The sequence below is a fragment of the Arachis ipaensis genome, chromosome B2 (genome assembly GCF_059453495.1).
Source record: "Arachis ipaensis isolate K30076 ecotype BB chromosome B2, ASM5945349v1, whole genome shotgun sequence".
NCBI classification, from domain to species: domain Eukaryota; kingdom Viridiplantae; phylum Streptophyta; class Magnoliopsida; order Fabales; family Fabaceae; genus Arachis; species Arachis ipaensis.
The window spans coordinates 11,442,381-11,458,157 of NC_142437.1; the positions used below are offsets into that span (position 1 = coordinate 11,442,381).

The 15,777-nt window shown below is 32.1% G+C and overlaps 1 protein-coding gene across 2 annotated transcripts in view; it reads left to right on the top strand.

Annotated features, from left to right (window-relative positions):
• Window positions 1-9,087: 9,087 nt before the first annotated feature.
• Window positions 9,088-15,777, top strand: part of LOC107624974 (uncharacterized) — a 38,014-nt gene continuing 31,324 nt past the window's right edge. For both annotated transcript variants that reach the window (XM_088504822.1, XM_088504820.1), the window contains exons 1-3: window positions 9,088-9,294; window positions 10,365-10,444; window positions 11,896-11,992. The gene's annotated coding sequence lies outside the window, so the exon portion shown is untranslated. The remainder of the gene's footprint in view (window positions 9,295-10,364; window positions 10,445-11,895; window positions 11,993-15,777) is intronic.

The window sequence follows — 15,777 nt, forward strand, 5'->3', positions numbered from 1 at the left end:
AAAAGTAATTAAAATATTTTATTATTTCACTAACCTTTTCATTGTATAAGTTTGTTGTAAAATAAATAAAAGATATACTAAATATAAAATAAAGATGTATAAATAAAAGATTCTAGTTTTGATATTTACCAATATAATTATCCTAATATAATAATAGAAAAAACTTATATATTTATTGCTATTATATATTAGTAGCGTATGAAAGAGGAAGGAAAAAAGTTTAATAAAGAGAAAGAATTGTTCTTTATTTTTATTGTGTGTATATTGCATCTGACGATGCCTTATATTTATACATGAAAGGTGGCTTCATTTTTAACCTTCATTTATTGGATTTTGTCTTGTAAAATGATTCCTTCAGCATTGAGAAGGTTAGCCCACCTAAGTCATATGTGGTCATCCACATCTTATCACAACATTCCCTCTTGGATAACCATTTAGGATTATTGCTTCGTTAAAACCTTACTAAAGAAAAATCCAGTGGGAAAAAAATCTTAGTGAAGGAAAAATAGTACAATATCCTTTGGTGATGGGGACTGCCTCATCAAAAACCTTGTCAAGAAAAAATTCAATGGAAAAAAAATCTGACCAAGGAAAAAATAGTATAGTCTCCCCCTCTTGCCGACATCATTTAATGTCTCGAAATCGGCGCATCCCAATCACATGAACCAATCTTTCAAAGGAGGATTTTAGGAGTGACTTTGTAAATAAATCTGCCAGATTATCACTTAAGCGGATCTGTTAGATATCAATTGTCCCTTGATTTTGAAGACCATGAGTGAAGAAGAATTTGGGAGAAATATGCTTTGTTCTATCACCTTTTATATATCCGCCTTTAAGTTGAGCAATGCATGCTGTATTATCTTCAAACAGGACAGTTGGAGCTATCTTATGGTCAATCAGTCCACATGATGACATAATATATTGGATCAAACTCCTGAGCCAAAAACACTCGCGACTAGCTTCATATATCGCGAGTATTTTAGCATGATTAGAGGAGGTTGCTGCTATCGTCTGTTTTGTGGACCTCCATGATATAGCTGTACCACCATATGTAAACAGATATCCTGTTTGAGATCTCCCTTTATGTGGATCAGACAAGTATCCAGCATCTGCATAGCCAACTAATTGTGACTTGGATCTATAGGGGTAAAACAATCCCATATCAACCGTCCCATGAAGATATCGAAAGATTTGTTTGATTCAACTCCAATGTCTTCTGGTTAGAGAGGAACTATATCTTGCTAGTAAATTCACAGCAAATGATATATTGGGTTGCGTATTATTAGCAAGATACATTAGCGCTCCAATGACACTAAGATATGGTACTTCAGGACCAAGAATATCTTCATTTTCTTCTTTAGGATGGAATTGATCATTTTTCACATCCAAAGATCTTACGATCATTGGAGTACTTAATGGATGTGACTTATCCATATAAAATCTCTTCAAGATCTTCTCTGTGTATGTCGCTTGATGAATAAAGATCTCATTTTTTGTATGCTCGATCTGCAGGTCGAGACAAAATTTAGTCCTTCCAAGATCTTTCATCTCAAACTCTTCTTTCAGAGTTTTTATAATTGTTGGAATCTCTTCAGGAGTTCCAATGATATTTAAATCATCAACGTACACAGCAATTATAATGAACCCAGATGTAGATTTTTTTATGAAAACACATGGACAGATATCATCATCTTTGAATCCATTTTTGGTCAGATACTCAATAAGACGATTATACCACATTCGTCCAGATTGCTTTAGACCGTATAATGATTTTTGTAATTTGACTGAGTATAACCCCTGTGAATATTCATTGGATGGTTTAGATATCTTTAGTCCTTCAAGAACTTTCATATAGATATCCCGATCTAATGAGCCGTATAAATAGGTTGTTACCACATCCATTAAATGCATATGCAGTTTATGATATGCAGATAAACTAACCAAATAACACAATGTTATCGCATCCACTACAGGGGAATACGTTTCTTCATAATTTATACCGGGCCCTTGTGAAAAATCTTGTGCCACAAGTCGGGCTTTGTAGCGCACAACTTCATTTTTCTCATTTCGTTTTCTCACAAATACCCATCGGTATCCAACAGGTTTTACATCTTCAGGTGTACGGACTACAGGTCCAAAGACTTCACGTTTTGCAAGTGAGTCTAATTCAGCCTTCATGGCTTCTTCCCATTTTGGCCAATCATTTCTTTGTCGACATTCTTCGACTGATCTTGGCTCAAGATCCTTACTTTCATGCATGATATTTAATGCCACATTATATGCAAATATTTCATTGACAATTGTCTTATTTCGGTCCCATTTCTCTCCTGTAAAGACATAATTTATCGAGATCTCGTCATTTTCACAATTTTCAGGTACCTGAACGTCTTCTGGCGTTATATCAGAATTTTGGACAACTGCAGGTGTCTTTACTATGTTTTTTTCAACAGGAATAGTATTTTTCTCTTTTCTTTCAAGGATTTTTGTCTTTGGAACCGACAGGCCTGCCACGCTTCTGGCGTGTATTTGCTTCGGTGGTAATTTATCCAACTGGGACATCAATTCGAATTGGGGCATTTTTCGCTGGTATATAAGATTTGGTTATCCTCTTTGTTTCGGAAAATGCATCAGGCAATTCATTTGCTATTCTTTGCAAATGTATAATCTTTTGAACTTCTAGTTCACATTTTCCTGATCGAGGATCTAAATGTATCAACGATGATGCATTTCAATTTAGTTCCTTTTCAGGAAGCTTATTCTCTCCCCCTAATATTGAAAATTTTGATTCATCAAAATGACAATCCGCAAACTGGGCTTTAAATACATCTCCAGTTTGTATCTCAAGATACCTCACTATAGAGGGAGAATCATATCCAACATATATCCCCAATTTTTTTGGGGTCCCATTTTGGTGCAAATAGGTGATGCAATGGGAACATATATCACACACCCAAATATTCTTAAATGGGAAATATTTGGCTGCTGGCCAAAAGCTAATTGCATAGGAGAGAACTGATGGTAACTCGTTGGCCTCAAACGAATAAGTGCTGCGGCATGTAAAATAGCATGCCCCCAAACCGAGGTTGGGAGATTTGTTCTCATAAGTAAGGGTCTAGCAATTAACTGGAGGCGTTTAATAAGTGATTCTGCTAACCCATTTTGTGTGTGAACATAAGCTACTGGATGTTCAACACTTATTCCATTAGCCATACAATAAGCATAAAAATTTGGGAAGTAAATTCACCAGCATTATCAAGACGAATTGCTTTGATTGGATTTTCTGGAAATTGTGCTTTTAATCGAATTATTTGAGCCAGTAATCTTGCAAACGCCAGGTTGCGAGAAGATAATAAGCACACGTGTGACCATCTCGAAGATGTGTCTATTAGGACCATAAAGTATCTAAAAGATCCACATGGTGGATGAATAGGTCCACATGGTGAATGAATAGGTCCACATATATCACCTTGAATCCTTTCTAGGAATTCAGGGAATTCAAATCCAATCTTTACTGGTAATGGCCTTAAAATTAACTTCCCTTGAGAACATGCAGCACAACAAAATTCACTAGGTTTAAGAATATTCTGGTTCTTTAGTGAATGTCCATGAGAGTTTTCAATAATTCTCCTCATCATGATTGTTCCCGGATGACGCAATCTATCATGCCAAGTTATGAATTCATTTGGGCTAGTAAACTTCTGGTTTACAATGGCATGTGATTCAATTGCACTAATCTTGGTGTAATATAACCCAGATGAAAGTGAGGGTAATTTTTCTAATATAACTTTCTTATTTGAATCATGAGTTGTGATACATAAATACTCATGGTTTTCCTCATTCATTGTCTCAACATGATATCCATTTCGGCGAATATCTTTGAAACTCAACAAGTTCCTTAGGGACTTGATAGATAATAGTGCATTATTTATTATAAATTTTGTTCCTCCAGGAAACAAATTTATAGCTCTTCCGGAGCCTTCTATCACATTGCCTGAGCCAATAATAGTATTAACATATTCCTCTTTTGGCACAAGATGAGTAAAATATATATCACTTTTGAGAATGGTGTGTGAACTTGCACTATCCGCAAGGCATACATCTTCATTATATATCCTTGCCATTTTCTTCAAAGACAAATAATAATAATAAAATGAGTAGTATGCAAAGTTAAATTGAATACTTGATCGGAATTATTTTTCTAAGAAACACTGTACATAAAAATAATGTTATATACTAAAATTTTATTTTAAAACTTGACACATTTAATGATTTCAAAATTCATGAACATTATTATTTATATACATCACATTTGAAACTTAAATACATAGAAAATAAAACTTAACAATAAGTTCTTTACATTATTTGTTTACATGGATACATAACAATCCCACATTTTAAACTATTCTATCATTGATCAAATGACTAATATTTCCTTCAGGATCCTCAAAGAAATCAGATACATCATAATGAGTGGTGGAATTTTCAGCATCATTTGAAATAAAATTTGTTTCCTTTCCTTTGTCATCCTTTTTTAAAGATACTTGGTAAAGATCGACTAGGTGCCTTGGGGTACGACAGGTACGTGACCAATGGCCCTTTCCACCACAACGGAAACACTTATCCTCTATTGATTTATTCTGTTCGATATTTCTTTCTTTATCCCACTTCTGGTGATATCTTCTCTTTTGAATATAATTCTTTTTCCTTCCATAATTTTTTTTTGTTATTTAAACCTTGCCATTTACCTCTTCTGGGATAATGATTTGCCGCATTTACTTCAGAAAAAGGGGCAGCGCCATCTGGACGCGCTTCATGGTTTTTCAATAGCAACTCATTGTTGCGTTCAACAACAAGAAGGCAAGAAATTAAATCAGAATATTTTTTAAACCTTTTTTCTCGATACTGCTGTTGCAGGAGCACATTCGAGGCATGGAAGGTTGAGAAAGTTTTCTCCAACATATCATGGTCAGTTATCTTTTTTCCACATAATTTCATTCGTGAGGTGATTCGAAACATTGCAGAATTATATTCATTTATGGATTTAAAATCCTGCAGACGCAAGTGCGTCCACTCATATCGGGCTTGAGGAAGTATCACCGTTTTTTTATGATTATATCTTTCTTCAAGGTCTTTCCAAAGATTTACAGGATCTTTTAATGTGAGATATTCATTTTTCAATCCTTCGTCAAGATGACGACGAAGAAAAATCATGACTTTGGCTTTATCCTTCTGGGATACATTATTTTCAGCCTTAATGGTATCTCCAAGATCCATTGAATCAAGATGAATTTCAGCATCTAGTATCCATGATAAATAGTTGTTTCCAGATATATCAAGAGCATTGAATTCAAGATGAGAGAGCTTCGACATAATGAAAATTTGTTACCTGAGTCTTCCTAAAAATTTGATCAGAGTCTCGTACTGATAACGTGTTGTAAAATAAATAAAAGATATACTCAATATAAAATAGAGATGAATAAATAGAAGACTCTAGTTTTGATATTCACCAATATAATTATCGTAATATAATAATAGAAGAAACTTATATATTTATTGCTATTATATATTAGTAGCGTATGAAAGAGGGAGGAGAAAAGTTTAATAAAGAGAGAATTGCTCTTTATTTTTATTGTGTGTATATTGCATCTGACGATGCCTTCTATTTATACATAAAAGGTGATTTTATTTTCAACCTTCATTTATTAGATTTTGTCTTATAAAATGATTCTTTTAGCATTGAGAAGATTAGCACACCTAAATCATACATGGTCATCCACATTTTATCACAACAAAGTTTGATTTGTAAGGAGTAATCGAGCAAAAATATCATTGAATTATAAAATTGGTTAACAATGCCATCAGATAATTTAATATGCAATAAAAATATCTGCTAGTGTTTATGATGTCCGGACACATAATATAGACACGAGACACACGAACAATACCGAATACAAGAACATACGAGTTTAAAATTTTTATAAGATATAAAAAAACACATCATATATATAAAATATAAATTAATTTTTTAATTATTTTTAATGTCTTTTTTAATCATGTAAAGTATTTAAAATATTTTTTATTTTAATAATTAATAATATATATTATTTTTAAATTCATTTTAAGAATGCATGTTAAGAATAACTATGAATACGTTAATACGTGATAGTATTTAGATGTGTATAAAAAATTTTTTTTTATTAAAATACAGTTAAATACAGAAGACACACGTATTAAAAGAACATTGATAAATATCGTGTATAAAATGTATCTAATACAGACATAGTAAATCAAAAAAATATCCTTACTTCATAAGCTAATGTGAAAATGGTTACTAGGCCGAGCCAAATATTATTTTTTTCACATAAATAAACTAATAAAACAGAAAATTCAAATAAAAAATAAATGAAATGAAACAAATAGCGGCCTTTTTTATTTAAATAAAATAAATTGTACACAATTTTATCGTTTTGTATATTTAGTTATATTTTTGTAAATTATATGATTTATACTAGTATTGTCGGCAAAAGTAATATAGAATTTTTTGTTATTTTCGTTGTTATTGCTAGCAAAAATAAATTAATTTTCTTTTGTTACATTTTCTTGATCATTGTCAGCAAAATTGAAAAAGAATCTCTCTTTTTTTTTTGTCATTTTCATTGACAATGATTGATTGAGAAAATATACCAGAAAAAAATTGATCTATTTTTATTAATAGTAACAACAAAAATACCAAACAAATATTCTTTTTATTTTTGCACACACAATTAGGAGTGTGCATGGATCGGGTGAAATTGGGTTTGATGTGACTTATATTCGACTCGAAATATATATCGGGCTTATTTATTAGATCCGAACCCGGCTCTAAACCCGATGAAACCTATATACTTTCGGGCCATGATTATACCGAGTAAAAACCGGGTGAAAATCAGGCCGTTAATATTACATTACCTTGATACCTTGATACCTTCTTCGGAAATTCACTCTCTACTTTCTCAGTTTTGGTGGGGACAAAAAGGTTCTGAAAGGCGGATGGCTTTGATTAGTTGGGACACTATGACTTGCCCACGAAGAGAAGGAGGCCTTGGATTTAAAGATCTCAGAATCCAAAATCTGGCGCTTTTAGGCAAACAGTTTTGGCGACTCGTAACACAGCCTACTTCCCTATTATCCAAAATCTTAAGAGGTAAATACTTTAGCAATGATAATGCTATAACGGCAGAAATTGGAGTCTTACCTTCTTGGGGATGGAGGAGCATACTGGAAGGCCGAAAGATTGTTGAAAAAGGTCTTAATTGGGCTGTGGGTACTGGAGAGAATATCCGAACCTTTGAGAATCTTTGGTTGTCTCCTCCGTATTCTTTAATGATTTCTGACATGCCAAATAGACAGGCTATTTTTGAGTTAGTTCTAAGAGTTAAAGATCTAATTACTGAAGATAGGAATTGGAATCAGAATTTCATTCAAGAATTATTTTCCCAAGAAGTTGCAAACAGGATTTTGTCAGTTAAAATTCAGCAGAGTAGGGACAAATTGCAATAGGATTTGAACAAATTCAAGTAATATGATACAACTTCAGGTTACAGAATTGGCTATTATTTTACCATCTGCCTCTGGAGCTTTGCCCTAATTATATGCAGCAGAAAAAACCGTGGATTGATATATGGAAGTTGAACTTACCTCATAAAATTAAGCTATTTATCTGGAAAGCTCTCCATGACCGGCTTCCAATGGTTGCTCAGATTCATCACCGCATCCCATCTATATCACCAATATGCCCCTACTGTCATGAAGCAACAGAAACAGTCACTCATTGTTTGATCGATTGCTCTAGAATTAAAGATGCATGATCTCAGAGTTATCTTCGTGACTGTCTTCCCCCTCAGAGTCCTAACGACTTTTGGACATGGTGGACTGCATCAACAGAGATGCTTAACCCGTTGAAGAATGCTGACCATAATCCTCAATTGCTTGCCATCATTTGCTGGAACTGCTGGAAAGCTCGCAACCAGTTGATTTTTGAAGGTTCTACTTCAATGCCGTCTGACATTCTAGCAAGCTCTGTCAAGTTGCTCCGTGAAATCCAAAGAACTCCCAGTTTAAGTCGTCATCTCCATGAGGCAAACTCTTAGTTGCATTCAATTTGATTTATCATTCTTTCTTCTTTAAGATTTTTCTTCATTTTTCGACCACGCACTGTTGGATGAATACCTTCAGTATAGTGTTATTGGAAAATCCCCACCTTTTATTATGCTGTCGTGCTTTTAGACATCTTTGTATTTTATTTTTTATTAATTAATGAAATATAACCTATTATCTTTGGAAAAAAAAAAGCTAGCATATGAAAATATTCAAATTTTCAAGGCTCCAACCATTATTTGACATGGTAAAATTCGTTTAGAAAAATATAACAAGAACCAACTATTTTCTAAAAATTAAAGCATAACCATAATCAATATTAATATTGTCTAATAATACCAAATATTTAAATCAATACAAATAACACAATGTTATGCATTAGTCTAAAATCTTATACATTTTAAACATAAAACATTAACTTATAGTCTTATAATAACTAATAACACAAAATATTAAGGTTTACAATACTTAAATTCCACATAAGAATAGCCATCATCCATCACTAATAACACAAAATATTAATTGTGTATGATGACCGGGCCACCGGCCAAATTCAAGTGACCCGAACTATGACCCGGACCGACTCAAAATAATGATTAAGTCTATTTTTGAGACATTTACTCGACCCTAGACCTGATAAAATCATACCAAATTAACCCCTAAAATATTCGGAGTCGAAATGGGTTTTCGGGCCATACACTAGACACAATCACCAAAAATCATTGAAATATGAGTTTTGCAATCTTTGATTGCAAAAAACAAAATTAAATACACAAAATAATAAATTTTTGTATTTTAATTTAAATTGAATTTGTAATTAATAAAATAGGACTTAACTAGTAACACTAATATAATTACATGATGACAAATTATCTCACTATCATCATCATCACCACCATCATCAAGTCATTGTGTACGTGACAACAACCAATCAGTCCCCACTCCTCACAGGACACAGACCATCAACATAATTACTAATCAATAATTGAGCAGATACAATAATTCTTATGATTCCTCACGTTTTCTGCACTAGTTTTGCTATAAACCTTAGGTTGTTATTCTCACTGCGTTGAAGTCATTGTTGGAACTTAATTGGAATTTGGGATGATTCTCTCTAGCCACTTTATCATTAGTAGGAGCTTCTAGCTGCTTATGGAGGTATGTTTCTCTATATATCTTGTGATCTTGTCAATACCATAATCTTGACTTTTCTATACTAATTCATCTCCCAAAAATGTTTACTTAAGTTATTGTAGTTCATCCATCTTGTTCTGTCACTCTGTCACCCTTGCTTTTGAGAAGGCCATGCATAATAAGAACAATCAACAAAATCGGTCATTAAAATTAGTCATAACAATGAAATACATATTGAAATATAAATATATATTAAAAATAAATTAAATAACACGTGTATTTATATATAAATATATTAGTAATTAATTTTAATAATTAATTTTATTGTACAAATAGCATATAGTACTTTTGTAAGAGAGTGTCGGAGTAGATATTATATAGATTTACGCTTTAATTAGTGAGTTGATGTTTAAAAAGCGAAAACAGAAGGATTTAAAGAACAAAATATTGAAAAATAGACTGTACTATACTTTTCAAATCCTTCTCTTTTTCTTCTTGTGGTTGAAATTCTAACCTCTAAAAATGTATAAAGATTAAAGAGAAAAGAGGGAGACATGCTTGTAGAAAAGAAACACTACTACTAAAAGAGTGACATAAGATCATAAGAAGGATTGATGAATAGAGTAAAATTAAAGAGGAGAGAAACCTAGCTATATATTCGTGTTGTTCTTTTATTGTCACTCAAAAAATACTCTCTTACACTGTGTATACACAAGCAAATCTAATGATAGAAAAAAAAAAAATGAAAAGGCTAATGACAAATATTTTTAGTGAAAAAAAAAAAGAAGAGTTAATTAGTACTGATTCAAATGTAAAATAAATATAAAAAGAAAAATATTAGTTCTTAATATTCCTTAAAAGAAATTGTAGCTACTTTAAAACTTTTATTACGTTCTTTAATTTCACCTTTGTAGAATTGAGAAGAATTCTTGAATAATCCTGAAATTGTATTATTACCTCTCTGATTTTGTTATTATGGACAAGAATGTGCTAGTATTATATGTATATAATTATAGGATTATTCATGACTCATGAGCATAATTTCATATCTAATGGTTTGAGTTGCTCATTTAATTTGCCTTGCTTATCCTCAGGTTCCAGGCAACTCTTTATCTTTTCGTTGTTTGAAACGAAATTGAAAGGAAGGAGAGAGATGAATAAAATTGGAAAGAAGGTAATAATTTTTTTAGGAGAAAATGACAAATAGGTTCCTGACCTTTTGTCCCGCGGACATTTTCGTCCTTGACCATTGAAAAATATTTTTAAGTCCCTGACCTTCACAAAACTTAGACGGATCAGTCCTTCCGTCCAAATATTTCCGTCAGGAACTGATCTGTCTAAATGCCTCCGTTAGGGACTGATCCGTCCAAGTTTTGTGAAGGTCAGAGACTTAAAAATATTTTTCAATATTCAGAAAAGTAAATGTCTGCAGAGTAAAAAGTCAAAGACCTATTTGTCATTTTTTCTTCTTTTAGTATTTGGCTGGAAGGATAAATGAGAGGGGGAATATTAACAAATAACAAGTTTATTTGCTATATATACTTGGTATAGATAAGAATTTATTCAGTAAGCGCACATGCTGATCTGTAACTAAAGAAAATGACAATCCCAGTTTGTGTGTTCTTACTTCTTAGACTAATCGGTTATTCTGGTGAGAACATGTAAATAAAAATTTAAAACTTGTATGTTAAAAATTGGATTAAAAAATATTTTTTTATTTTTAAAAAATATTTTTTGTTATTGACAAAAAGATTATAAAAAATATCTACTTAGTGTAAAATTTTTAAGTTTTAAAAATAACATATTTTATTTTTTAATTATATTTGTAAAAAATTTTATTAAATTTTTTTAAAAAAAATTAAAATAAAACGAAATAAAATTTTTGAGGTAAAAAGTAAAATATTTTTAATATTAAAAACAAAAATAAGACTTAATCTAAATATTAGAATTTTACTCTTTTTTTTTGTAATCAACTAAAATTATTTCTCAAATGTATACTAATAAAAAATAGTAAAAAAGTAACATGGGACCCGCCTTCAAACTTTTGTCACCCACAAAATTCATAAATTTCTTTCAATCATGGCAGACAACTTTATTTTTTGTACCTTTAGCCACCTAATGACTTGAAGAGTTGAAGCTACTTCTCCACAAATTGGAGCCCACTTTTTTTTTTCTTTTTCTTTTTTTTTTTTTCAAATAAACTCAAAGGTAAGTTAATTCGCTAGAGTACGTAACTATGTATGAGAGTGTATATGTATTGCATCGCATGGCATCTAAACATGAGTCATCAGCATAGTAGCTAGAATCTTTCGATATTACGATTTTATAAAATTTGTACTAAATCTGACGATTTTATGATTTAAATCTTATTAAAATTTTACGTTTTACATTTTTTATTTACTTTTTCGATTTCACGTAAAATCTCGATTTTCTCTACCTTACTCATGAGTGCTTATGATACAAACAAGTCATAAAACAATGGAGAGAGGGTGCACGACATTGTTCATATATATATATATATATATATATATATATATATATATATATATATATATATATATATCAGATCCTTTATCTTGTATATATAGTATCAAATTATCTTGACTTTTGTTTTATATTTCACAGATGGCTTACGAAGTTTAAGTCAACCTGCCGTAATTCAATTCAACTCGGTTTTGTGAATACAGCGGTTTGTGATTGTGGTTCTGCTTTATTACAGATGGTAATTTTTTTTTTCTTTTTCTATTCTATTTTTTACTTTTTCTTTTTGTAATTAAGAAAAAGAGTATATATCCATTTTGGTCCTCAAAGAATTTCATACTGGACAATTTAGTCCCCAACTAAAATTAATTACTCGATTGGTCCCTAACAATTAATTCCGTCAGTCACTTGGGTCCTTTACTCCGTTAACTCTAACGGAGGACAAACTAGTCCTTGACAACTCTAACAGGGGACAAAATGGTCCCTGATCTCCTTTATTTGAAAACGACACTGTTCTCTCCCAATTTCCATCATATCTCGCACAACACTAGCAGTTTAACACTGTAACTTCAAACTACACAATGCACACTCTATAAATTTAATGTTCACAAGAAAAAAAATTCTCAACTTGTTCTCAACCAATTCATACTCAGGAAACTAATGCCTATATCTCTCAACTAGTTATCGTCTTCGATGGATCCCATGAATCTAGACAGCAAGTCTGATTTGTTAAGACCCGTCGTCGTCGTTGCCATCTCCCTCTTCCTCTTCCCTATCATCTCCATGACCACATTGTCCACCACTCCGATCGCTTCCTTTAGCTTCTTCTCCAAACCAATGTTCAATAATCGCTTCAGTTTTCATATGAGCGGCAACGGCGACATTGCTCGTTGTACTGATAGCTTGGAAGCGAGGTTGAAGCTGTCTGCCAACTTGGACTCTGGAAAAGAAGGAATGAAGCACTCGGTGTCTATTTCAAATGAGAATTTACATATGATGTCGAAGGAGAATCTTCTCATGGTGTCCTAATGTCCAACAATCTATATTGCTTGCTGGAGAGTGGAGAAAGGCGTGCCCTTGGAATAGTTGTGGAACTTGGTCTTGAGGATGTCGTGGACGTGTCCGGGTTGGAGGTGATGTTATCGAAGACGTGAAAGTGGATGCTTTTAGTGGGTGAAGTGCAGAGGAGGTGGATGTACCAGTAACAAAAATTTAGAAAGTGTGTGGTCCATGACATGTTGAGGTAGGTGCGATACGTGTGACAATTACACGATAGCTTAATCTTGGAGCTAAAGAGGAGGAAGGAAAAGATGAAAAAGAAGAATGTGAAGGTGAAGAAGGAGAGTATGAATATTAAGGTTATGCGAGATATGATAAAAATTGGGGAAGAATAGTGTCGTTTTCAAAAAAAGAGATGAGAGATCATTTTGTCCCTTGTTAGAGTTGTCAGGGACCATTTTGTCCTTCGTTAGAGTTAACGGAGTAAAGGACCTAAGTGACTGACGGAATTAATTGTTAGGGATCAATCGAGTAATTAATTTTAGTTAGGGACTAAAGTGTCCAGTTTAAAATTCTTTGAGGACCAAAGTGGGTATATACTCTAAGAAAAATTGATAAAGTTAAACACCGATCCAAATTCCAAATCCAAATTAACAAACTCAGCGGATGACATATTCTAAATTTGCAAGCCAACGAACATCGATCGACTCGAAGTAGGTCACAGAAAACTTGAATTATTTATCTCAATTAGCAGCATCACTTGATGTGCATAATCTAAAGGCAATAGAACACAACCACAAAACTAGCGAAAGACCGAAGGTAAATAAGTATAAAAGAATTCACAATGACTCGGCATTCAATTCACAATAACGGTGCAGTTTGAAAAACTGAACAAAGAAAAAGAAATTTGAGACCTTGTGCACAGTAACTTAGAAAAAAAATGCTATTTGTGTTTTAAAATTTGGTCAACCTTTTAAGAAAGTTATTTACTTAAATATCTACTTTTACGATATTGATGGTTTAAAAAATTAAAAAAGTTACTTATTTTTTATTTTTTTTCTCTTCTAAAAATTGAATAAAAATTCATTTTTAAAGAATATCTAATTGCACTGATAACTTAATTATTGTGTAAATAATTAAAGTTTTAGAAAGGATAGGTGAGAAATGCGTTTGTGTATAGTAATAACCGAGTTATCTGTGTTGAAAAATACGTAAAGAAGAAAAAAAATTTCTAATGATGCATAATAAATATTATTGTGCAACGTCACCTTAATAATAAGTTAATAACCCTGAAGTTCGCCTATAATTAGGCTATGGATTTCTTCCATTTTTTTAGCAAGAGGGAAAGACAAGAAAGAAAACCATGAGAAAGATATAAAATTTTATATAAAATTGATGTGCATTTTTATCTCTGAATGGATAATGTCCAAAAATTATAAAATACAGGTTTATATGTCGAAAATATTTTTGGGGATAACATCTCTATTATTTTTTATGATAGAAATGGATACTCATTGGGAGAACATTACTCATTGGCAGAACATCACTATTTGTAAATCTTAAGCCTCTAAAAATATGGAAAGCATATTGTGTAATAAGTAATGTTGGGGATACAATAACACAAAATTACTTTATTTTACTTAACATCCATAATTTTATAATTTTATATATGTAATACCTATAATTACATAATTATTATATCTAAAATTATAAATTTATTTTTCAATAATTAAAGAATATAAAATAAACAAAAAAAAAAACTAATGCATGAAAAAAAAAGTTAAAAAAAAACAAATGATGACTCTTTATTGTTTTTCAAACTACGACGGCTAAATATTATACTGTATAATTATTCTAAATATAGTAGAATTTCTTTCGGAATTTCGACATGTGATTTTTAGTCGATTTTAGAGCTTTTCGTGTTAAATATTAATGAAAATTTTAGGGTTGCACACGAATTCAATCAGATTAGATATGATCAAAATTTTGATAAGATCCGTACTAAATTTTACGGATCGGATCGTACTGATAAAAAAATCGAAAATATACTAAAAAATTCTATTAGAAATAAAACAAAATTGAAGAACAACTCAAGAACATATCTAAAATAGAAGAACAGAGCAACTAAAATAGGGACAAACTAACATTCCAAAATATCTTAAAAACATTCTATTCGAAATAAAAAATTTGAAGAACACAGGAACATATCCAAAATAGAGGAGCAGATCTAAAAACAGAGGAACATAGCAACTAAAATAAGGGAACATGGCTCAGGCGAATGAAATGGCGACAGGAAAGCAGAAGCAGAACATCGACGAGTCGGCGATGAACAGCTCTATTATCTGAGAGTCGTATAACAAGATTTTTATCCTATTACAAACTTTGCAACAATGCCTCCCTCGTGCCCTACACGATTGCGTTGCTATTCCTTATTACAATGGGAACATGATTGAAAGATGTGTTAGGATTTGGTTGAATTAGTCCCACATTGCCTAGGATAGCAAATGGAGTGGGTGGCCTAGGCTATAAATATGAGGCTAAGTTCTCCATATTGTTTGCACCAGTCGAAAACACTTAAAGCTTGTATCTGACTTTTCTTTTCCTCTATACTCTTTGATTAGAAAGTGTTGTGAGGTGTAGTTAAATATTTGCTTTGAGAGTGTGGGTGTACTGGGGTGCCGGTGTTAGAGAGAAAGAAGTCTATGTGTTGTAACAATTTTCACATAGTGATATTCTTTGGTTGTCATTTGACAACGGCCGTGGTTTTTTTCTCCAGTAATTGGGGTTTTTCACGTTAAATTCTTGTGTTGTGATTGTGTCTATTTTATTTCTCTGTGAAAGGTATTTTCTCAAGGGGGAATGGTGTATTATTCCCAACATGTGGTATCAGAGCTTCGGTTCGGTGGGATTTATTCTTAGTATGCTCTGTAGTTGCAGCCTAGTCTGACCTTCCACATCAGAAAAGAATTTTGTCATGTGGCTTGAGGTTGATCTTTAGTTGCTGTTGTTGTTGCTGGAAGGCAGTGT